Here is a 24,177-nt window from a genome sequence, read left to right on the forward strand (position 1 = left end):
AATAGTAATATGACGTGAGATCTGATATATGTATATATATTTATTGTTATTGAAATTTATTGAAATAGAAGATTTTTTTAAATTAATTATCTAAAGGTAATTATTTTAAAATCGATCAGTTTTACACATTACTTTAAAATGATTTTAAAATAATATACTATACGACAAAATATTATAATTTTAATAATTTACAAAATGCGAAGACATTTTTATCAATTCTAATTGTGTGGGGAATTTATAATCCCTTCCGGATCTTACGTGATTTATCTGAATTTCTCATCTCTGCATGCTTTTGAGGTGAGATTCAGCAACAAATCGTTCGAATCGAAATATGCATATGGGCCTAGATTTTTATATTGCATTGTTACACTTTACGGATATAGCACGGAATATATAAAACCAAACAATCGTGCACATGCATGGAGCAGAATCGTGGATATAGTATGTTACCTGCCGAAAATATCTGTATAAAGGCGCCAGTGGACCAAGCTCCATCTAAATTTCTAAAACTGAGCACGTCCATTCTTAGGCCGGTATTCATCATAGTCACATCTTATATTTAAGATTGCCTTAAGTTTATCTTTAGATGCTGTACGACTCGTTTCATTGCAATGAAACGAGTCGTACAGCGTATCTAAAGATGAACTTAAGACGATCTTATGTATAAGATATCTGACTTAATATCTATGAATGCCAGCCTTAGAATTCTCTCTGGTTTTATGAACAAATTATCATTTGGTACGCATTATCCACCATCGTGCTCAATAGGTATTACTTCCTGATGGAAGCGAGTTGAGGAGATCTGTTCTAGAGTGCAGCATGAGTCACATTTCCAAGCTTTTGACCGATGCGATTAGAACTTGCGTGCCTTTTCATTCTTATATCGTTGAATTCTCGCGTGAAAAGTATTGTACGTGTACGATATTTGCATTCACAAGTTTTTATAATTAAAATCGCGTGCACAAAATACTATTAATTAGATAAAAATACTTAGATGAAAATAAGTATTGAATGGCTTTCTGATTGTACGTATTGATTAATCAGTTAACGATTTTTATGACATTTATTGTTATATAAAAAAAAAGTGAAATTTTGGAACAGGATCAATATTATAAAACTGATTACGGATAACTTACATATCAGGGTAACGTTCATATCACGTTGTAAAGTACCAGTTCTCGTCCGATCACTGAAGTCAAGCAACGTTGAGCACGGTTAGTACTTGGATGGGTGACCGCTTGGGAACACCGTGTGATGTTACCATCAAATCTTTTTGCATTTTTTTTTGCATTTTTATTATTACACAAACGCGCGCGCTATTTGGCTTTAATGTTATATCATTATATACTATTATATGTACTATATATACTATATATACTATATATATATATACACATCTGTAATGATATTATATATATTATATACTATTATATTACACACTATATTAACCCCTTGATACATAAAACTGTCAAAATATGCGATGACAGATGCTCACGAAGTAAGCGTAGTGGAAGAACTAATCGCATCGCGGAAAAGCGTCAACAATGAGTCTGTTTTCTGGTGCTGAACTGGCTGCACTGGTTTATCTTTTGCAAAGTTTATCTTTTTCCTTTCAATGTTGAGTAAAGAAGATAAACTCTAAACTAGTGTGCAGCCAGTTCAACAATAGAAAATAGACCCAATAAAACCTCTTACATGCATGGCTTTTTTAAGAGTGGATTTTTTGTTGCATTCTGGATTTCACATTTCAGATTTAGAGTTTAATGGCTCACACCGACTGTTTAGTACGCGTATACCAAGTACTATATCCATATCAAATTTGTATTATTGTAGATCTCGGGTTATACCGGTGTAAACCGAGATATAGTACTTATAGTAAGCGTATCAAACGGTCGGTGTAAACTAGGCCATTAGATATCAAAATAACAATTAATCACTAATATTTTTTATATAGTTTTTGAAAATAGGAAGTTAATACACTGCTCAAAAAAATTATGGCATAGAAAAAAAATTTGCCAAAAATTTGCCAATTTTGACTGCCGATCACTTCGCGAAATATTACCGTAGACGAATGATTTTTTTTTCTCAAATTGAAGCTTGAAGTCTCTACTTTAAGAATGTACCTCTATTTTTTGAATGCGATGCACCCCTACCCCTGTAACTCTTGAAATCTGAGGGCATGTTTGGCATATTGAAAATTGCAAAGTTTGATGAAATGCACGGACGTGGAAAATTTTCTTTCGGAGACGCCGTTTGTATCGGCATAAAATTCAATTAAAAAAGAAAGCGAAGTTGCTACGATTTTTTTTCGCAAAGTTACAGCTCTTCAAAATTACCGTTGTTGTTTGGCTTTTGGACCAAGTACCGACCGGCGGGTTTAATGACTGTAAGCTATAGTAGATCAATGGCAAAAGTGTTTGTTGACACACACGCGCGCACACGTGTGCACAGAAGAAAGGGTTTGAAGTCAATAATTACTGTGGAAGTGACGAACCACGGGGTCCTTATCTCAAAAACCAAGAATCAATGATAATTTTGAGGGGCTAACTTTGCAAAAAAAAATTGTAGCGACTTTGTTTTTTTTTAAATTAAAGTAAAAAATTTGAATTTTATGATGATGCAAACGGCGTCTCCGAAAGAAATTTTTCCGTGCATTTCGTCAAACTTTGCCTCAGATTTAAGTATGCCAAACATGCCCTCAGATTTCAGAGGTTACCAGGGGTAGGTGTATCGCAAAAAATGGAGATACATTAATTCTTAAAGTAGAGACTTCAAGCTTAAAAAAAAAAAATTTATCTACGATAATTTTTCGCGAAGTGACCGGCAGTCAAAATTGGTCAATTTTCGGCAAAATTTTTTCTATGCCATAATTTTTTTGAGCAATGTATTTAAGATATGTTTATACTTTATACTATTTTTATTAATATATAAAATTGTAATTATTTTTTTAAATACAAAGAACGAGAAATTAACTTTTTATAACAAAAATTGCAATAAATATCGTGATTTTTAATAATATTAATAAAAATTCTAAACATTAACTGCAGTAATTAAAATAAGCTAATAATAATGAATGTAAATCCAAAAAACAAAGAGTCAGCATAACGTCTAAACGTCATACTTCAAACCATATAGTTGCAACATGCATTAGAAAAGGGTTGTCGCGTTTTCTGGCAACTGATGGTATGTACGTCGCGGGCAATATGGTAAGGGCACGATGGTAAGGGCAAAGGGGATGAAGGGAGGAGACGGGTGGCCGATTTTAATATGGACGCCCCCGCAAGCGGTTGTGCGTCCGATCTGAGTAGGCGTTCCTACGACCCTTTGTCAACCGACAACGCTGCATCTTATCGCGCGATCGTAGTCGGGGATCTCCCCATTCCGCCACGTTCGGCCCTTGAGGCCATCGCTGTTGCTGCCGCTTGTTCAAGCGGAGAAAGCGAGAGAGAGAGAGAGAGAGAGAGAGAGAGAGAGAGAGAGAGAGGAGAGAGACACCGAGTCCCTTCCTCCCGTTACATTGACGGTTATAACTCTTTGCGTCGTTTTTTCCACGTTGGTTTACGTCGCCGCGGACTTCGTCGTCGCCGTCGCGCCGCGATCTGGCCCGCCGATCGGCTTCGCCCAGTATCGCAGTTGTGCGATCCCGCATCGATCAGAGATGGAAACTGGTTCAGATACCCGACGCGGAGATTTACATACGAGAATACGATACGCGTGGATAGAGGCGCAAGTCTGATTTATGAGTTTCGATATTTTTCGAACGGTTAATTGTATTCGGCAGCGGCAATAAATCGGTTAATATTTATGGATTCGACTACCTGCAAACATCATTGATTTATAATTAGATGAGAGAAATTACAGTTTTTCCACTTTTATGCGATATATAAGTAGATAGATAGTGAATTTTTATTTGTATATAGCCAGTAACTACAGTGTTAATTTTCTTCCATGTTTTTATTATTAAAAAAAACAAGCTCGTCCAGCTTAAATATATCTATACAAAAATCAGTTAATTCATCATTTCCGCGGTGCATCGGTCGTTTTTCTAATATCGCGGTACACAACTGCGATTTATGTCAAGGGCGATCGCGCTATCGATTCGCTGTATCACCAATGTTCACTGCTGAAAGCTCTTTTGAGCTTTCTGATCGTAATTGTAAAAATAAGATATTGAATTCGAAATTGGTGGATAATCTACAAAGTCTAGTTGACGCCACTCGAAGCGCTTATTTTCGGCGGAAATTCCATGACGGGCAAGAGAGAGAGAGAGAGATGGACGCCCTCCGAAAGTGAAGTACATCCGCCATTAATCTAATATTGCGGTCGCCGCTGAGCTCGGTGTTGCGTGCTGCAGCTCGGTCGCGTCAAGCTTCGCTCCCTTTGAACGAATGGAGTCACGGCGAGGGCACGTGAGCGCGTACATACACGCGCGAGCGTTATGTACACATCGGCATCAGCGGTGAGGAAGAGAAGAAGGAGGAAACGAAATGGGCACGATGTGTCGGTCGTGCTAATGTGAAATCAATGCCCGGGTTAGCTCGCGAGGTGTGACGAATAAAGTGGATTACTACTCGCACCTTTCCCGGCCTCGTCGCAATCAAGAGGAACTTTCCAGCGAAGTCAGAAGATACCAATAAATTATCGTCCGACTATTGCAAAACGTGGACAACAGTTACAGACAGATATTGATGTCAGTGGATGTTGTTTGGGACAGAAAAAAAGGGCGTTTTGACATATGGTTTATGCTGAGTACTGTCATGTGCTTTAGCTCTAACGACGATATTACATTTCTATCAATAGTGTGTAGTAAATGAGATAGGTATAAATGAGTGTACTCTACGGACCATGTATACTCTATGTGAGCAAGCAAAAATTGGGGTTTTTAGAGAAATTTAAATAAATTATGCCGGCTACAGTTACTGCCGCAAACGTGCATCATTATCATAATTATTTAAAACTACCCCGTGATCCGTTGCTTAATTTCTCAAAAAGATGATGAGCTTTTGCTGCGATAAGGACTAATCGAATTTACGGTTCGGCATGCAAACGGATATGCGACCTGGCACCAATAACGTCGTTGGTTAACCAGCATAAAACGGTATCACGCTCGGTTTTAACACTCATGATCGGTCGATCTGCGTGCACGCGAACTTGGATCGAAAACGCGTTGCTCGACATGACAGACGTCATATGCTTGCATATTATATCGAACCGATGATCACGGGCTGTCTTCCGAGCGAGTGACTCTCAATATGGTGACATTTACAATCCTTCATAAGAGTCAGTACTCTCGATAGTCTATTTTTGCGCGCTAAGAAACGATGTCAGCTGTGTGAGAAGACAGACAGAAGACAGCTTGAAAGTGTGAAACAGAAATTTTTCTATGCTCTTCGATTTCCATAGACAATCAGCTTTCGACAGTGAAATTCTTCAGTTGACATAGACTCAAAAGATGGTGTAGTACAATAATAATCATGAAAATTAGTTGCTTGATTGACATGTTCGTTTAATAGATGTACATAGTCTATCTAAAATTAATTTAGCGGATATTCCCGCGTAAGAGAAAATATACGCAAATATGTTTTCAAATAACTGATTAATTAAGCAATATGTAATTATAATAGCGACAGTAAATTAGGTTGATGTAGATATTTTATCATTGAGATCTCAGGTATTACATTCGCGTGATATAACATGAATAACTATTTAATTCACATAATTAGTGAACGGTCAATTAATTAATTACCTACCGTCTGAAGGGGCCATGTATTTAAAAATATCCTACATGTATATATACATAAATAATGACGCCGCAGGGAGGATCACCACCGTCCTTCCGTATGTGCGAGAAAATTAAAATCTATGAGCCGAGGAAACGTTTTCCACCAAATTACGGCTATATTAAGGAACTTGTCGCAAGCCGTTTGCACAGATTCTGATGTATGCAAATAAATATCTAGATAAAAAGAGAAATATGTAAATACCCAAGAAGAAAATAAATCGCCAGATTTGTGGAAAGATTGTGGACAAGAGATCCCCGTTAATTCTTTAATTCGTTTGATTCGTGTTAACAGGCAATATTTCACGGCGGTGGCAGACATCGAGCGTTATCTTTTATCAGGTGTCTCGGATAGCGTTAGTTTATTAGTGAAACGATTATGTAGGTACGTTACGGAGCAACGCGTCTGCACGCGGCATCTTAAATATGTGTAATAAAACATAAATCTATGTACTAGCAAATATATACCAAACGGAGGACCAAGATAATGTATAAGTAGCCTGCTCAAGTGTGCATGCATGCACATGTTTCTTACATTCTTTGCCATTTATTGATTCTATCTCGAACCTTTCTAGCAGCTAATCCATATATTATTTGCGAAAAAAAGTAAAAAAATTGTAAAAATGTCAAAACTCTTGAATTAAGATTAAAATTAATATGCATTTTCATATAGTAATTTCGGAAAATTGCATTTTACTTCCATATGTCGAGATTTCAAAACTAGATTTGTAATCTAGACATAGAAGCTTTTACGTATATTGAACTGCTCATGTTGTAAATACTTTTGAGAGAATTTTTTTGCATACAGGTTAATGCAATAATTAAGGTGACATATTTTTTATAGCAATATTAGCAATCCAGTAATAATTACTATTGCAAGTGACAATATTCACATTTATACATTACGTAATGCATAAGTATTGTATACGCAAATCGCTGCATACGCCCGTATACTCGTGTCAGTATATTCGCCGATCATATCTATACGATATGAGTCATAGCGTTTAACTGAGATTACGGCAATTTATCAAGGCTACTGTGGACTTTCGTTATAAATCGAGCCATGCTTGACACGTCACACTGAACTGGCGTCATTGACTTTTACATCGACATCTTCGCCAAACTCTTCCCATGTAAGATGAATGAAAGAATCAAACAATTTTATATGCTAAACTTAATTGCTATAAATAACTATATCCATTTTTTGCACACTACTATGAGTAGAAGAGCGACACCTTATAATTTATAATATAAATAACATCATCGCGAATTGGTAATATAATTTTAATTTATATACTTTATTATTATACGCACATTCTAACTATGACATATCTTCGCTTTACACACATGAATATTTCGACTTTATAAAATTATCTCAAATTTTATACGCTTTTATCCGCGAATCACGGAAATAACAATAATCAGCCGTTCATATAACAACAGAAAGAAATAGAGCGAAAGATAAACTCGATGCAAGTCCGCACAGCGCAATGACCTAGTCATTTTTTTTTCTTTTTGTCTCCGTGATTATACACGATGGCACGATGGCACGACACGCGCAGATAGCCGTCTCGATAATTTACAGAATAAATAAGCCGATAGAAAAACAAAGCTGAAGAAACCTGAGGGGGTTGCGTACCAATCGTCCGTCAGCAGGCGCCCGGCGCGTTTTTCACGAATATTAAATCATCGGAAATCGCCATCGCGCCGCCGCCGTCGCCGTCGAACGACGTCGCTATAGATGCGTATCGAGATACATATCGGGGTGATCGCGCGAACGAAATGGCGCTCCCGAACCCCAATTACCCCTCTCTCGAATATCCACAACGGGGCACCGATCGCTCCGGGCGACCGAGATGCAGATGATGCGCCGGTACTCGTTGAATATCGGCCGCGACGATGTCCGACGCAATGAATGGAGGGTACGCGCCGCACCGCGCCGACGACGTGCGTGCGTGTGCGTGAGATAATTGCTCGCACGATTTTGCGTAATGCGGTAGATACAAGATTGCGAAATCTCGAGATCAGAAAAGCGCCTCGCGGAGCGCGGCAGCGCGCAGCTGAATACACCCCCCTGTCCCGTAAATCAAGGGCGCGCGCTACTTGTAATAATTTCTCAGTGCTAATTACGCGCCGCGTAAAGTTAATCTCGATACGACGATAAGAGATGAATAACGATAACTTGATAGTCATGCTTCAGGAGTGTCATAGTAAAAGGTTGGGACGCGCACGACTTATCGTCTTTTGCAATCAAACGGGGCTGTTCTTACCTCGTTGAAGCTTTTATAAAAATAATATACAACGACTACTTATACTTTAATAACTAGTGCTAATTATAATGCCGTATCATATAGTTACATAAAAATAGTATTACATAACTTAATCTTTGCTCTTTTAAAAATAGATATAATTTTAGCATATTTTTGTATTTTTAAATCATTTTTTAAATTAAATATTTGACTATCAACGCCGGCTACAGGGGGTAGTTAATTATAAAAAGTAAAAAAATCGACATGTCGGAGTCGGACGAGGACTCGCGGGAGATGGCAAGGGAGGTACTTGAAGACGGCTGTTCGAGCGCAACCTTCGCCCCCGGCGGGACCACGACGAGACGTACGTTGAACAACACGAGGTATCGCCGAGGAACAGAAATGTACGGGGAGCGAAGGGAGAGGAGTAACGCTCTCTCGGAGAAAGAGTAAAGCGGCGGTGGGCTGTACACGGTATAATTACAGAGGGCAGAGCAGTGGCTAGACCCACTGCAGCAACTTACCGTTGCCCAAGGCGCCAGTATACACGAAATCGGCCGGGCCCCGATCCCGCTGCGACTCGGTCCTAATTCGTATTCGTGCCCCGGGTGTAGCAGATAGGATACGCCTCGAAAAACGGCGGAAGGACTGGCAGGAATCTCCCGCACACTACGCCCTTCTTTTCTGTCCGTCGCGTTCTTTCTTCTTCGCTTCTTCTCCTTTGCAATGCAGATCTCGATGAGGTGAGCAAGAGTCTTTTGTAGGATAAAGTAACGTCTTTGTAAGTGAAAGGCATATAGGAGAGGAAATAATAATGTAGCTGATCTTGGATGGATCAAGTGTGTTTTAACAGCCTTAATATTTATTTTTTTTGTATTTTTTTAATATTTTTTATTTCAGTGTGTAATGGCTATGTAATTATTTTACTGTTCCTTCGATTCAAGCGTTGCGAGGTTTAATCGCACAACTGATCACAAAGAGTCAATCTGAATTAACTACCTCTCTTACCCTCGTATACGGGCAAACCATGTCGAAGCTGATTAATATTTTTCTTTTGGTACGCAATGCGAAGGAAGGCTCGACCTTCGTGCTCTTATTCTCACTCCGGCTTAATACGCGCGAACTAGAGTGGCGACTTCGAATCCTCTAATTTTGGTTAGCCGCGGCCACCGATAATTAACGAACTATAATCAGTGGGCAACGTAACGCAACGTAACGAAATGTAACATGGCGCATTCCGGGTCCCGGCTGGTTGGGCCGCATTAAGCTCTCTGCACACCGGTGTAATTGCGCGTGTACAGGGACATGAGAAAAATTTATCAGATGTCACTAATTAGATTATGATGAGGCCAGTCTACCACTCGGTCACTGATGCTGAGTGGGACTTGAAGCTTCACGCTCGCGAAACAGTCGTCTATGCACGTGATTAACAGGACGCGACAAATTGTCTAAGCCATTAAATTCCAGTTGATTTTAGAGAAATGAAATTTTGTCAATTAACATTTCCTCATTAACTTAATATTGAAATACCTTTCCTACCTTCTACATTGCTAAGAGTCATCACCGAATTCTATTAACGTAACTTTCTACCTTCATAATTTTGTATCTTTGTGAAACAATGTTTCACGACAGCTATTAACTTTTCATACCTCGATACAAAATTTATGCGGGGAACAAAAACACCATTACTTAAATTATGATCTTCCAAGATACTAAATCCCATTTCCTCTTCCTCCGGTACCGCTCCGGAATACGTATACTATGTCCTGTACATGAAGGGGCGTTTCTTCGGCGACGGATGAGAGCAGCCTAAACATTTCGCTCTTACTAATTACACGGTGCTGCGGTACTGCTGCGAACGGGAGCCGAGGGCCTTGCGGCGGTAAAACCGGGTGAGCGACATTGCGAGCGCGATCTGCGGATTCGGGTCGCGTGAGATGTTTCTTCGCGGTCATCAGAAGAGAAGTAATACGTGTGTATGCGTATATATACACACATCCAAGCGAAGTATCTACAATGATGAATGACGTGCGCGAGGAAAATGATGGAATTTATCGCCGGTGGCATATGTATATAGTTCTGAAAAGTGCAGCTTCTTTCTATTAGAATCCCATGCTTGCTAAATACATACTTGCGCAAGATATAATTTTTGCAAATGCAAATAATATAATGCAATATTGTGTAATAATAAATTTTTTTAATCCTTAAAGTTAATAGCTGAATGTTATTGTTGTTAATCGCGCAACTTAATTAAAGAATAATTCAAATTTCTATCTATTTTTTCCATCTTCTTAGAAACGCTTTTTCGTATTCTTATTCTTTGCTGCCTGTTTTTGCGTCCTGCAATTCTGCAATAAGTGTTTAATATGTTTATCTCCCCTATCTATTACTTCTTCCAACAAACCCCTATGTTTGTTCGTTCTTCTTTCCCCCTGCGTGCATTTCCTTCGAGCATTCAAGCATTCCCGCTCCTCTTCTTCTTTTATCGTAATCATTCCCTAAGAAAATGACATAGAGCATAGCTATTCCGTGCGGTTATTAATTTATCGAGGTTATTCGTATCGATTCCTCTCATTCGCTAGACTCTATCAAAGTTCTTCCTCATGAAGGTTTCGAAACTGGATCGGATACGGCAGAGCGGTACACAGTGGACGGCCTGGCGCGCACCCCGCAAGCAGAAATTATCCACTTTTGCGGTAATTCGTGGCTTCCGACGCGCATGTAGCACCGCGCAAGATGGCCGCTGACTCGCGAGTCCCGATTGGCGACGACGGGGCGGGTTATTTGAGCGGCGGTTGGTGGTTCAGCGTTACCCGGCGCAAGTAATTTTGATCGTGATTATACTAATTTCATAGTATGCCCCTTCTCGGTGGCTTAAAGCATCGGCCGGGTTCACACGAACGGCGACGCGAGTCAGGGAGTAACAGTGCTCGCGAAATGCAGAGCGGTTCGAGGAGTCTTCTCCGCGCCGGTCGCATCCGATCTTGAATTTTGAATTTTGAACTGATCGCAACTGCTGTCGACGGACCGCGCCGAATTCGAGGTATGTTTATCGTAGGAGATACAAAATGATCTAACGAGGACGTAGTTTGTTTCAACGATATCAAGTTGGCAGTTCTCTTAAGATCGGAAATCGAGGGAGAATTAAATAGAAGTGTCCATTGTACTATTTCTAATCGTTCGCTTAAATTGTACGGAAATTATTTTTCGCACGTTTGTTTTGTCTTCAACATTTGTTACTATTATGTGATAGCTGATTGATTATCATACATGTGGTTCAACGTGTATGCAAGCGCGAATTCCGTGCAACTCACGTTCTCCTTTTTTCCCTACGAGAGGAATAGAAGCCGGAACACCGAAGAACGCCGAGCGTGCGAAGCAGCCGCTATTGCTATTAACGTCGGCTATATTGAACCATAATTGTCCCGTGTTGTTAGTGCGGTGTATTCACAGGCGAAAGGCCCCCGTTTCGCCTGCGTCCCTCTCCCCGTCCCTCACCTCTTCCTCTCTCGTTCCCTTTGCGGTTCTCTCTTCGTCTCGCGCTATCACTCTCCCTCTTCTTCTCTCTGGAATTCCTTCTTTCGTTCTCCCTCTCTTTCACCCGTACCCCCGAGTCCCCCGATGCCTCTCCTCTCTTCGTGGGCAGCAAGCGGAGCAGCGCTGCCGCCGCCACCGTCGCCATCGTCGTTCTGGTGGGGGCTAAATTACCACAATTTTGTACTTTTTATACCGCGAGGGAAAAAAAGAGGATAATTTTTGGTGGAAACGCAACAATTTTATCGGCCGTTGTTATGTGAGATCAGTTGGTGTCTACTGCCGCTGCGCGTTACACCTGTCCGCCTCGTGCGCTCCGATCCGCAACGGGACCAACGTGTTCCCGAATGTCACTTCGGCCGGGGGATGACTCCGCGACCTCTTTAGCATCGAGACGCGCGTTGATAGCCGCCATCTTGGCGACCTTGAAAAATAATCTCTGTGGAATCTATCGCGCGTCAGCCCGTCCATCAACCTTGCGATTATATTCATCGAAATCGTGACAGGTGACGTAATGTCAATTGTATTATTTTATCTCTTTTGATTCCGGTGACATTAGAGTGAAGTGTTCTCGCTCACACGTGTTATGACGACGCATGAGAACCGTAAAGTATCAATGAAACTTTTAGCTTTAAGACATGTGCGTGATTATACTCGTGTGCTACCAAGTGCGTGCAGCGCAGACAGATGATCGCCATTTTGGTGAACGTTCATCCTTCTCCCGCTAGGCGTTACATTGCACTCAATTTTTACGTGTGGAACAGCATTGCTGTGATAATGAAGAAGGACCGACTATAAGATTTCCCGTAAAAGTTTCTTTTCTTTCTTCTAAAGCTACTGTTTTGCTAAGTGCTTTACTTCGGATGTTTGGCATAATGAGAATATGCACATGTGATGAGCTAGGTCTTCTAAATAGCTTATAGCTTAATAACTACCTATGTAGCTTACACAGAACAATGATATCTGCTGCTTCAGTGTTCAAGTTTGCTCAAGAAAAACCCTTAACCTTACAATAAAATTATGGAAACCGACATTTTCTAAAACAGATTGAATATTAATTTCCCATATAGTTAATAAAATTTTGCAATTATTTTATTTTATCGAGAGATTGGAATATTATTATCTGATCAATCGCAGTAGCTCGAAAAGTGGCTTTTATATAGAGTTGACTGGTTGATAGAAACAATCGGCTACTAACAGACGACTTTTAATTATTAGTTGTCGCTATACGAAAAGAATTCGCTATCCTGCACGGCTTCTTCGTTTTCAACGTGTAGCGCCTCCCCAAATGAATTTTTCTCGAATTCCCTGCCGGGGGCAGGAGCATCACTGTCCCGGGAGATTTATATCCTTGGAAGTTACGTCCTCACGGGGGTGTTCACTTTGTGCTCAAAGTTTCTTTTCTTCGTCGCTTATTCAGCCGTGAGCGTCCTCTCTGCCCTACGCAAGAATTTCGGATACCGAGGTTATTGCAATAAGAATGAAGGAAGTTCAAGAGGGATGTCGATGATCCTTTATAGCCTCCGAGGCGATCTAGATGACGTAACGTATACGTTGTTAGAACTTATCTGATCTAGAGCTAGATGCTATTAAAAACCTCGATGCTATGAGGAGGGCATTCTTCGCCCTTTCGGTCATCGAGAAAAAAATCAAGAACCCAGAAGATCGATCGTGCAACTGTTCCCAGAAGCCATGATGCAAAAATTAAAACATGAATTGATGCGAGCGTCCTAACGAGATTTATTTTGTCGATGGTAAAATCATCTTGACGGAATCATCTTTAAACGCATGTGTTAAAGTTAAACGCGGGTATTACCACGACGCTAAAATATCGTAAATACCATGGTACGACGGGTGGCACTTACAAGCGCCTGTGTTTACTCGACTTATGATCGTTAATGGATGCATAAAGACGCTATTCATTGTCCACTGGCAATTTCAGAAAATATACAACGAGTCAGCGTTTAACCGTCAGTTTATGAAATCAGATAACACGGAGGTACACGTATTAAACGCATTATTCTCTACCGTATCATAATAGTAGTTAGGTTTTGAGTGTAGGTATTGTTGCCAAGGTATATTGTGCTGCTTAACGATATAAGGACTATTTGGCTGATGCTTTATCCGTCGGAATTTTATAATGCGTTATATATTATAGCGCAAATACATATATGATCCATAATTCCAGATATTGCTTGCAAATTGTTTATCATCAGTTGTTCTGCTATCGAATCTGAAACTAAATCTAAGTCTGAAATATAGGAAAAACTTAGTTATTGCTGAAACGCAATGTAGACAATCTTGTCATTGATCATTTACTATAATATATTTTGCAACTTTTATACGTACAGCAATACTGTAATTATTTTAATTTTCTTTACAATTAACTGAGCAAAATAAAGTTATGATTATTATATTCGAATCCACAAAATTTAAAATAATTATTATTATTATCATTATATAAGTTTGCATCTTTGCTATTATTTGATGCATTATAGAGAATGTTTATTTCTTGACGTGAAAAGAAGATCTTCCGTATATATACATTGCAATTCTTCGTAAAGTCGACGAGATCGACGGAGCCCGCAGTTGCTTCCATTATTGATGCCGAAGGTATCTATCGCTCCCGGGCTTGGTGGACCAAAGTCGAAAAAGGGGGAGAAGAAGGCAATAAAATCGCAAGGGCGAAGAGGACGGAGGTAAATAACGTTGGAGGAGGCGTGGTTGGCGCGATGCGGCGCCCTCAAAGCACGGTCGTCCCTCGAGGGTACATCCTTTAAGAGCTCGAGGTACGGCGACCGTCGAAACTGGGAGCCCTCTAAGATAAGATCCTCCTAGTTATCGAACGGACTCCCGTTCTCGAACAATGTACCGAAACCCGTTCACGGGATTTCGATGGAGCCGCGGGCGAGTCGGTCCACCTTCCGATTTCATCTTGTGTGCCCGAGACACTTCAGCCTTGAACTACCACAAGGACGCTTAATCGCGATCTCGTCCACGCGGATGTCCTTGATTGATTTTAAAAAGTTCTCGGTCGATTGAACTCGCCGCGCGCGAGATCACCGTCGGCGATTTCTTCCGCGAAGCATGCGCGCCGACCGTCGCAAAGCTCATTTGTCTCTCCGACGGCAAAAACATTAGCACCTGCTACCACCCATCACTCTTTGCAACAATTTTTATACTTTTGTATCAATTGAATGTGATTATCAAATTCATCAAGTTCACATTCGAGGAGATAAATACATTAAATATAACTTGGAATTATATTATAGCAGATGCATTTGTCTAAAGTTAGAAGAAATAAGCGTTGACGCTGAATGCCATGTGTTTACTGATCGGACGCAAATGTCTAAAATTGAGGAACGATTGGATTATTTCGTCCAAAAATTAATGACAAAGGGCGCGTGACATCTACTCGTGTTCCGTTTCCTCGAAAACGAGACGGAGTACATCCGTGCCGGACAGGAGAAATAGTCGAAACACGCCTAAAAGCCCGGGGCTCCAAATGGGCACCTTCGACCCGAGCCAGCCGCGGAGGATCATTTTAACGATGATACGATGAACCCGTGGTCACGGAAACAAAGACTGAGACGTAAGAATGAAGGAATATACGTCGTTTAAGGTGGTAATTACAGCCCCTTTTTATATCTCTCCTCTCGCAACCGCACGGCAGATGCGGCTAATGATAGCCCGAAATGTGCCGATGTGTCTCACAGCGACGGGGGACGCGACCGGGTTCCTCGGATTCTGGCGCCGTCGATCAGGCATTAACGGTCGGCTACCAATCGGGGATTGTCGGAATATCGCGTGTGATCCTGATGACGGAAACCTCTACATAAGAAACCGAAACTGCCGCCGAGTGTGAAGGATTGAAGGCTCCCAAATTCGCCGGGGTCTCAGATTTGATGATTTTCTGCTGAATCTTCCGCGTACCTTTTTTTTTTGCGACGCGTGGACGCGTGCGTGATAATAATAGTCGTCATTAATTCGCGACTATTATTAGATCGAAGTAATTACAAACTAGCTTCCGATCTTCTTATTGGCAACGAATGTCAAAATTAAAAAATTTTTTTTCGCATGTATATTTCCCTTCCAGTAAGCAAGAAGAAACATCAAGAAACATTTCAACTACATTGTATTAACGTTACAACGTTGTAATGTAGTTGAAATTTTTCTTGATGTTTCTTGTTTACTGGACTGTTTCATGTTGCATCCAGGTGTTTAGGCAGTTCTGAAATATGTTAGGATATTTAATGGTAAATTGGCTGATGAGGTGTTAATTTTACTTCTTATGCTACCGTTTTCTCGCTGTATTTATAAATTTATTACAACATGAATTTATGAACATGTATAAAATTATTATATATGAATTATGAATCGACTAACCCCTACTTCATATAACGGTTTAAGTTGAGCGCGAGGAAGTATCTTTTCCGTTCATAATTATATCAATTCTACGAACGCGGCATATTAGAATTGTTAAACGTCGGTGGGATAATTATAAGTGATAACAACGTATTAAATTCCCTGTCTATTGTTCGTGATAAGAGGCACGATCTCGTGCGTAACAACTATATATCGTTCGATCTGGGTAGCATCTGAAAAGAAACTGCGCGGTGTCTCGGAACATGCGCTTCACGCGAGCCGCAAAATTCCGAGAAAGTCGAGAAACGGCCGAGTTTTAGAAGAAAAACTCTGGAATTCTACGAGATTCGTTCCTACGTCTCTGTTACACAGAAGACCCTATCTATATGCAGATTCCAGGCGGGTTTTGTCGCCCTCGGTAAAATTAAACTTGCTGCACTCTTTTTACGCGTGATCCCATCCGTGGTGGAGTATACGTCCACACGAAGAAACGATGTTAGGTCCGGTCCTGACTCCGCCCTGCGCCTTCAGCAGCCTCTAATTACCAAAAATTTTACGAGCCGCGCTACGAGTTCTGTCATTTGTTTGCTCAAGCACACCGGAAGTTCGAGCTAATTGATTATCTGCTAATTTGTAACGTTGTCTGCTTAGAAGATACCGATGCATAGCAATCGGTCCCGGTGCCATCTTCTCTCCTTTCCATATCGACTTGTTAAATGTCAAATGATGATTATTTAGATATGACAATAACGTTGAACGTATCAATCTGTGTATTATCATTATTTATTTTATACATTTATTTAAATATTTTTATGTAATAAACTAATTTTATCTTTTTGAAGTTTTGCCTTATATTTTGATCACAACGCAAATGTAAATAGCGTGCAATGTTTTATCAATTGATGGAATTTATACGTCGGGAAGAACTTTTGTACGTCGCGATCCGGACAATGCATACGCGTGTTTTCAAACGCCCGACACGCGATCAATGATTGTGGCTAGGTATAGGCCAGGTGAATATACAGCTGTTCCGTCCATGAATTTCTAATGCCTCAAAAATCGCGGCTTACTCGTATGAATAATAAATGGCCATGCGAAGCGTTCATGTATGTACATACAAGAGGATCGATTTACTTTTTCTCATCAATTTTCGAAGTTTGATAACTAAATGCACAATAAATATTAATGAGTAATCACTCATTGATTTATTATAATTTAATAGTAAACAAAAACGATGCTCTCTATTACGTACATCTTAAAAGGAATTATTTAAAATAATAAAATTATGACAAATTCCGTTAGTTTGTGTACATACATACATAAGGCTTTTTTACCAGGTGTGAAACTATAAATACATTGTCTTTTATTCATATGAAAGTAGAAGCAAGTGATGTTTACCCTCTTGTCTCATTAGCGGATTGGATAATTGTATAAAACTCGATCTGATATAGGGACGATGTAATTTAAGGTCGTTGACTGCGCATTTCTACAGGGCGTGTTACAGTTCTACGATGAGATTTGTCTGTCGTTATATTATTTTTACCTTTGTATTGATTCAATCATAGGAAGGGGAAAATGCTGTTTAGATTCAGATAAAATTGCAGCTTTAGGAGGCGTGATTGAACGTCGTTAACGATTAAATAATCATTACTCTTGAAGTATTAATCATTCAGCGCTAGATACTTAAATGCATTAGGCGCTATTGAATATACATTAAATGTTAATATTCTTTTTTCAAGGATATTATATGAGGAAAATTTTCTTAATTATGTACTAGTATTATAAGACTTTTGTTGACTTTTCTTATTTTGCTCCTTATTTCCTTCTTGCTCGAAGAAAGTGACTCTGTGTAGCAATTCGAGAATGCGATAGAATCTTAAGAAAGCAATTTCAAATATGTATTAAAAAGATCAATGACTAGAAAATGAAGTTGACTATAATACTGAAAAAAAAATGACATATCTGGAACAGAGCGCAAAGAAGATTGCTTCAAATCGAAGAATAATTTTGGGCAAAGCAAAGAGGCTGTATACTCTTAAGATACTTTAAGCTCAACTCGCTGGCAAGTAAACGTTACGAATTCTTTGAAATTCTTGAAGAGCAAAACAGGACCTACTAGGAAGTTGGTCGCGAAACGCGTTGTCCCTCACTTTACTCGACACGGTACGAGCCGCTAATTATTAGTCGCAAATCTTTCCGTCAGTAAAAGTAACCTTTTTTTCGTAGCTTTTTTGAAAATGCATTCCGTAAACTTTTCTTCGGCAATGTACAACTTCAAAGAGACATTTCTTCTTGCATTTATTTTTCTATTTTTCTCTATCGCTTCTTTATCGCTGTACTTTTCTCAATATACAGTCGTTGAACATCCGTGTACAAATTACAAATAGGCCATTTACATAAAAAAAATATTTTTAGATGCCGTAAAAATTTGATATTGCTTTGCCCGCGCATTATCACAATTTTTCTTTTATAGTATAATATTTTCTTTTATAACTTAATTATATGTTTGTGTTATTGATAAAAATTATTGGTAAGCATTTATATATTGATTAAGAAATTATGCATTCACGCAACTTTATTGAAAGCTGGTTTGAACTGAGCGGCAAAGCGATATCGTTATTGCGTATCCATATACGATTATTACGTCTTATATATGCGTCTTACGTGTTATCTATGCAAATCATCAATGAGACAACATGTTATTACTATCTGGCTATGTGTGTAATTTGCTCATTATTGGTTACCTAACAGTTTGCTACTTTCACCGTACCGTATGGTGCTCTATCGGACACTTTGGTCTAAACAAAATGGAGCGCTGTTTCTGTTGTCAAACGACGCAAGCAATCGCGTCGTTAAAAGAATGTAACGTCGCATGATGCATAAAACGAAGATAGTTTTCAAGAACGCCGTCTTGAAATCGCCGGCTTGCGGGGTCAGAAGCAGCCGCGGCCGCATTTCGCCGCGGATCGCAGGAACTTGGCGTTCCGCGTTGACCCACTCTATACGCGGGTCCGAACTGTAATAACACGGCAGCGCGAAACAAACCGACGAATTAGTACTATCGGGTTCTGCGAAAGCGGTCGACAGACGGACGTTACCAGAACGAACGAAGGAACAAACGGACAGACAGCTAGTGCGAGGGCCAAGCGAGCCGTGCGGAGCGCGAGGAAGAGAGAGACCGTGGGGAGCGCGAGACCTGGAAAGGGCCTGGTCTCGTGCAATTACGGGGCCCCGGCAACCCCGACATTATCCCCAATTATCCGCGTGCGTTTTGAGGCTAGGTTTTTCGGGCCCCCTCGGGGGCCAGAATCCGCGCGAGAGCCACCGCGAGGCATCGCGACCCAAACGTCCGCACAGGCCTCGGAGATATACGGAGCACGGAATGAAGGGGTGGAGGAGGAGGAGATGCAGAAGGAGACTGGAGCACCGGCGATCCATTATGTGGCGTCTGCCGTCAGACGCGGATCGATTTCACCGTTTTGGCGCGGTGTCTGGTCTGCACGTCTCTTCCTATACGACCGCAAAAGCCACGCGATCGGAACGGTCGCATACTTTGCGGCGATCGTCGCGGAGAGTGTCAAAATTTCGACGGTTGTGTGACTTCGAAGTCATCATCAGTTTCTCTCTCCTTACGGAAAAATATTTCATAAATATTTAAGTAATATTCTTAAGAACAGTGTCACCGGGTCAAATTTTTTATGTGTAAACCCTTCTTAAACAAACCGATTTTGAATTACATTGGTCTACTAAACTATTTAATAAAACTTTTATATACTCTTTTATTTTTGTTTTCATATTTTATATTCTTACGAAGATTTTTCCATCTGAGAAAAAAGAGTAAATCTGTAGAATTGAATTTGACTAATATTATTACCAAAGAACAGAGATGGTCAGGAAAGTATTCCATTCGATCATACACTAAATCGAAATAGTAGCGATCTATTACGTGGCGTCTGGTATCAGCAGCTCCGAATCGATACCGATGATTCGAACCTGCGTACCTCTTAACCGCAAGGCATGCGACCGATTCGCCGCGAAGAGCTGATGCAGAGCTATTCTGACGACCGCACGTCAAATGCCTCCGGTGTAATCGTGAGCGGAAGGACGAGTGGAGGAAGGTCGAATAGAATTATAGCTGCTGGGTGAAAACCGTTACAGATCTACCGAGAGTGGCTTTGAGATGCAGTTAATGTAGCATGTCGATTGTGAGATCTTTTTTTTTGGATTCAAAGCGTTGTTGAACGTAACGTGGAAAGATAAATGGGACAACGATGCTCTCGAAATGGTGATAATGGACAATGATAAGCAGGAGACTTGCCGATTGAAATTTATCGCAATATCCTAACGGGAACGCCATAAAGTGCGATCAAGTATGCCTTGGAGACGACGAAGGTAACAGGACTAACAAAGAAGAGACGGGTAAACGATGACGAATACCGGAGGTGGAAGCGGATGGCTATAAAATGCATTTTTGTGGTCGTGCGCTCCTTTTTTAGACCCTAGACGCGGTGTTTACATCGGGAAAACTTCGTCGTGGCATGAAGTCTCGCTTCGACGACGCCGAAGGATGAGATAGAGGAGATAGAGTGAAAGAAAGCATTCCACGTAAACCGTTATGATGGCGCGGCGTTAATAGAGAATTGTTTATCGCACATATTTTTTGCGCACCGTTATCTTCTCACGAATATATTCATATATAATTACTATATGCCTATAAATACGTGAAGTAACCGGAAGCTGATCAAGAAAAATTATAATATCTAAATATGATATCTAAAGAATGATTAAACGGTAGTGATAGTCAACGTCAACTAGTTATTGACTTGAGAAATAATTATATACTGATTTATGAGATCTCATCTGAATATTACAATTTTATGAAATACATTTTTTAATCCACTTGCTATCCAACGGAAAGAAATTCAAGCGCGATTTTATCATTGAATATGATATTAACACAGTTTATGTAAACAGTTCGGGCCTCAAGACTCTGATACAAATTTTATACGTAACTACCTCTCATGCATAAATCATAACAACTATAAAAGGCGGCCTACGCGAATCTTTCATTTGCGCGCGGGATACCTGGTATTAGCTGACTTGTCTGAGCGAAAACGAAACCGAATAACACATTCGTATAAGTGCGGCGGTTAGCCCCGGTCAACTATAACCACCGTATAGCTTACCGTGTTCCGACAGAAACTTCCTAGGTGCCTGAGGAGGGTGTAACTCACCGCGCGGTATCTCGTAAGCTTTCGTCGATCGGCGGAGGTGATCTAAGCCGCTCAATCATGGAAGGGCAAGGCCGGGGGGTGAGCCATGAAAATAGCGCACCTTAGAGGACTCTGGGCGAGTTCCACGGAACGGTTGGCGTGCCACGGGAGATTTACAGTCTCCGCACCGGAAAAGGTACCGAGAGGGCGGCCAGTGAAAGAATGGTTTCCGGTGGCGGTAGCTCATAGCCCGGGCGCCTTGTATACATCCACTACGACCGATATACGCATGCCAACGTCTGCAGAACTAATGCCGGACCGACCGCCCGGTAGACGCACGCTTGGATACGTGCTCGCATGCTATAGGGACTTGTATCTAAAGCAGATTCCTCGCTGTATGTCTGCATATATCAGAGCGCATCGCGTACGGGCGAGAGACTCTTCGAGGGAATGTGCGTCGACGTAGTTCTTGTTCGAAGGGAGAGACTTCTCCAAGCATTTCCATCCGTCGGAAGTTGCCGGTTCCGTAGTTAACACCACGCGATTCTTGCTGCGTACGCTCTCGCTCTGCCGACGGCTTACGCCGCGTTATTTCAGTCGCCTGGGAAGTGTTCGTGAGAAGATACCAGTGAAGAATTGTCAGAGTGTGTTGCGAGGCAAATGTATGAAGCCATAATTTTTAATAGCTATGCATCACCGTAATTACGGTTAAATTGGGCGAATACCACTACTTTACAAACTTGTAATTTTTGTTGTAAATTCCGTATTACCTCGAAATATTCCGGAATGGCATTTCTCTGTGTATAAGAAAGTAAAGCTCACTTGCGCTTTGTTCTATCTGTATATTTTCCACTTGCCCTTGTCGCATCAACCTTTCGACACAGTACGCGGAATGCCAACCGAACCCCGAGCAACTGTAAGATTATATATAACGCGCAACGGCGGCATGAGCATTGTTACTCATTTCGCGAAGCGTATACAGTCTGTTTACGCCGGCGATTACACGCGAGGCTAGGAGTTAAAGTGTTAAAGGGTTTCCAGCTTTTGTTCGTTCCGCGTTCGGGCGTGAACCACGTGTCGGTTACGGTCGGGCCTGCTATTTCTCCGCGGACGATCCCTTCAATCAGGAATTACATACAGCACGCATGTGTGTGTGTGTGTGTGCGTGCGTGTGTGTGTGTGCCCGCGTGCCCGCCGCGCCGCCGCCGCCGCACATGCACGGCCGTGCGGCTTACAACTCGCGGCTTACACCTTTCGAGCACAATTTTCATAATGATATGCGAGAGCAAGAGAGGTCGAGTCGCGCAGCCTGCTGCATGGCTCCACCTGACATACAGAGCGGACCACGCGGCAGATGACCACCGGTCTCCGACATTATATACGCCTCCGAAACCAATATTCTCCGGGGATAATGAGCGTCCCGGTAGACGAACCGCCTACCACCATGTCAACCGCGCGCACAACATTGACATTGTACACCGTTCTTGGCACTGTTACCAAAAATCGAGCGACGTGATGGTTAAAAGAGGGAAGAAAGAGCCCCCCGACATAGCAAGGTGCAACGAACTCCGCCGGCCGGTCAAATTGCTACCTTCTTCAGCACACCCTCCTTATTGCGGTTCTAGTTCCGTCGTGGAAAATCACTTTGAGGCAGTTTGCGACGGAATTGGATTTAAGGAGCGACAACTATGATTGGATGAACGTACGACGAGCGATGCACTCGCGTGGTTATAGAGAGAAAACGGTTTAGAAATTTAATATTAAACTTTTATTTTTGCGTATTTGACACATGGCGATATCGCTTTTTAAAATTTGCAGATAATATGAACCTTCCTTATCTATTTTTAAGTTGGCTACACTTTATATAAACTTTATTATTAATATTAAAGTAATTTTATGATTTCTAAAGCATTAAAAATGAAAGGAATATTGAATGGATTATTAAATGCGTGATTACTCTCAATTATAAAAATTGAAACATTCCACAATTTACACAATCATGTGAATAAAGTGTAACAAAGCCGATGTGTCTAATAACTGTTCAAATAATTTTCGGTATTTTGTTGCATACAATGTCTTGGCATTATTATCCGTTACCAGATTGAAAAGGAAGATGCCCCGTGTATCAGCTCGTAATAAGATAGCGTGTTTACGCGTTGCGGACGAAATATCAGATTATCGATTTTTCTCCGTCCGCTGCGAAACTAGCGGCCTTGATCGCTCTCCACGTATAGGAAGTTCATGACCGTGATCCAGGAAGATTGCATCCGAGTCCGCGGGCGGACTCGGCCGGAATACAGTGAGATTCTCACGCGAGTTTCCGCGTGCAGGCGTACCGCGCGCGTTCCTCATCGCATCACGAGCTCTTGCGGCCGTCGTTCTCTTGCCCTGCGCGCGCGTGCAGCTTTCGAAATATCGTGGCGCTCCGCTCTACGGTTCGGTGCCTATCAATCACTTGACGCATGGTCCGACAATAAGACTCCTCGAAAGGGAGAGCTATTATCCTGCCAGACTCTGTTGATGCACGACCTCCGGGCCCCGACGCTGGGCCTCAAGTCCTCCCGCCGAACGACTGTGAGCCGCACGAAAATTTCACAACGTTTTGCGAAATGGCGGGAACGAAACTTCGATGCGAACGCAACGTAATTGAATTTCACGTATTGTGTACTTTACGTGCTATAATCCTGACGCCAGCGAATAATATAATTTTATTGTATATTTAATTTTAAAGGAATTTTTTTTTATAAAGATTTAATTCAAAGAATTAATTAAAGAATTTAAAAAATCTGTAATGCCTTAAAAAAATCTGCAGGAGATACACGATGCCTTTTACTATGTAAATATTGTGTATATAGTCGTGCATATATTCTACATCTTTGAAAAATTCCTTTGAGTCGTTTGATTACAAAATCGATATTACAAAGTACATCGTAAACGTCTCTTTAAAATGGATGGAGTAATATCAGTAAGAAGTACATGGTGGAGTTGGAGGGAAGAGAATTATGATAGGCTCTCAGGAAGCCTCACGTTCGTATTA

At 41.1% G+C, this 24,177-nt stretch overlaps 1 protein-coding gene and 1 non-coding gene across 5 annotated transcripts in view; both read left to right on the top strand.

The window, feature by feature from the left end:
* LOC143902590 (uncharacterized) overlaps positions 1-24,177 on the top strand; it is a 74,234-nt gene that overhangs the window by 3,459 nt on the left and 46,598 nt on the right. The gene's annotated exons all lie outside the window — the stretch shown is intronic.
* On the top strand, positions 1,144-1,263 carry LOC143902751 (5S ribosomal RNA). Its single transcript, XR_013258468.1, has one exon. It is a non-coding gene; the product is annotated as a 5S ribosomal RNA (ribosomal RNA).

This window comes from Temnothorax americanus, unplaced genomic scaffold (genome assembly GCF_048541705.1).
Source record: "Temnothorax americanus isolate GAGA-0224 unplaced genomic scaffold, ASM4854170v1 Scaffold4, whole genome shotgun sequence".
Taxonomy (NCBI): domain Eukaryota; kingdom Metazoa; phylum Arthropoda; class Insecta; order Hymenoptera; family Formicidae; genus Temnothorax; species Temnothorax americanus.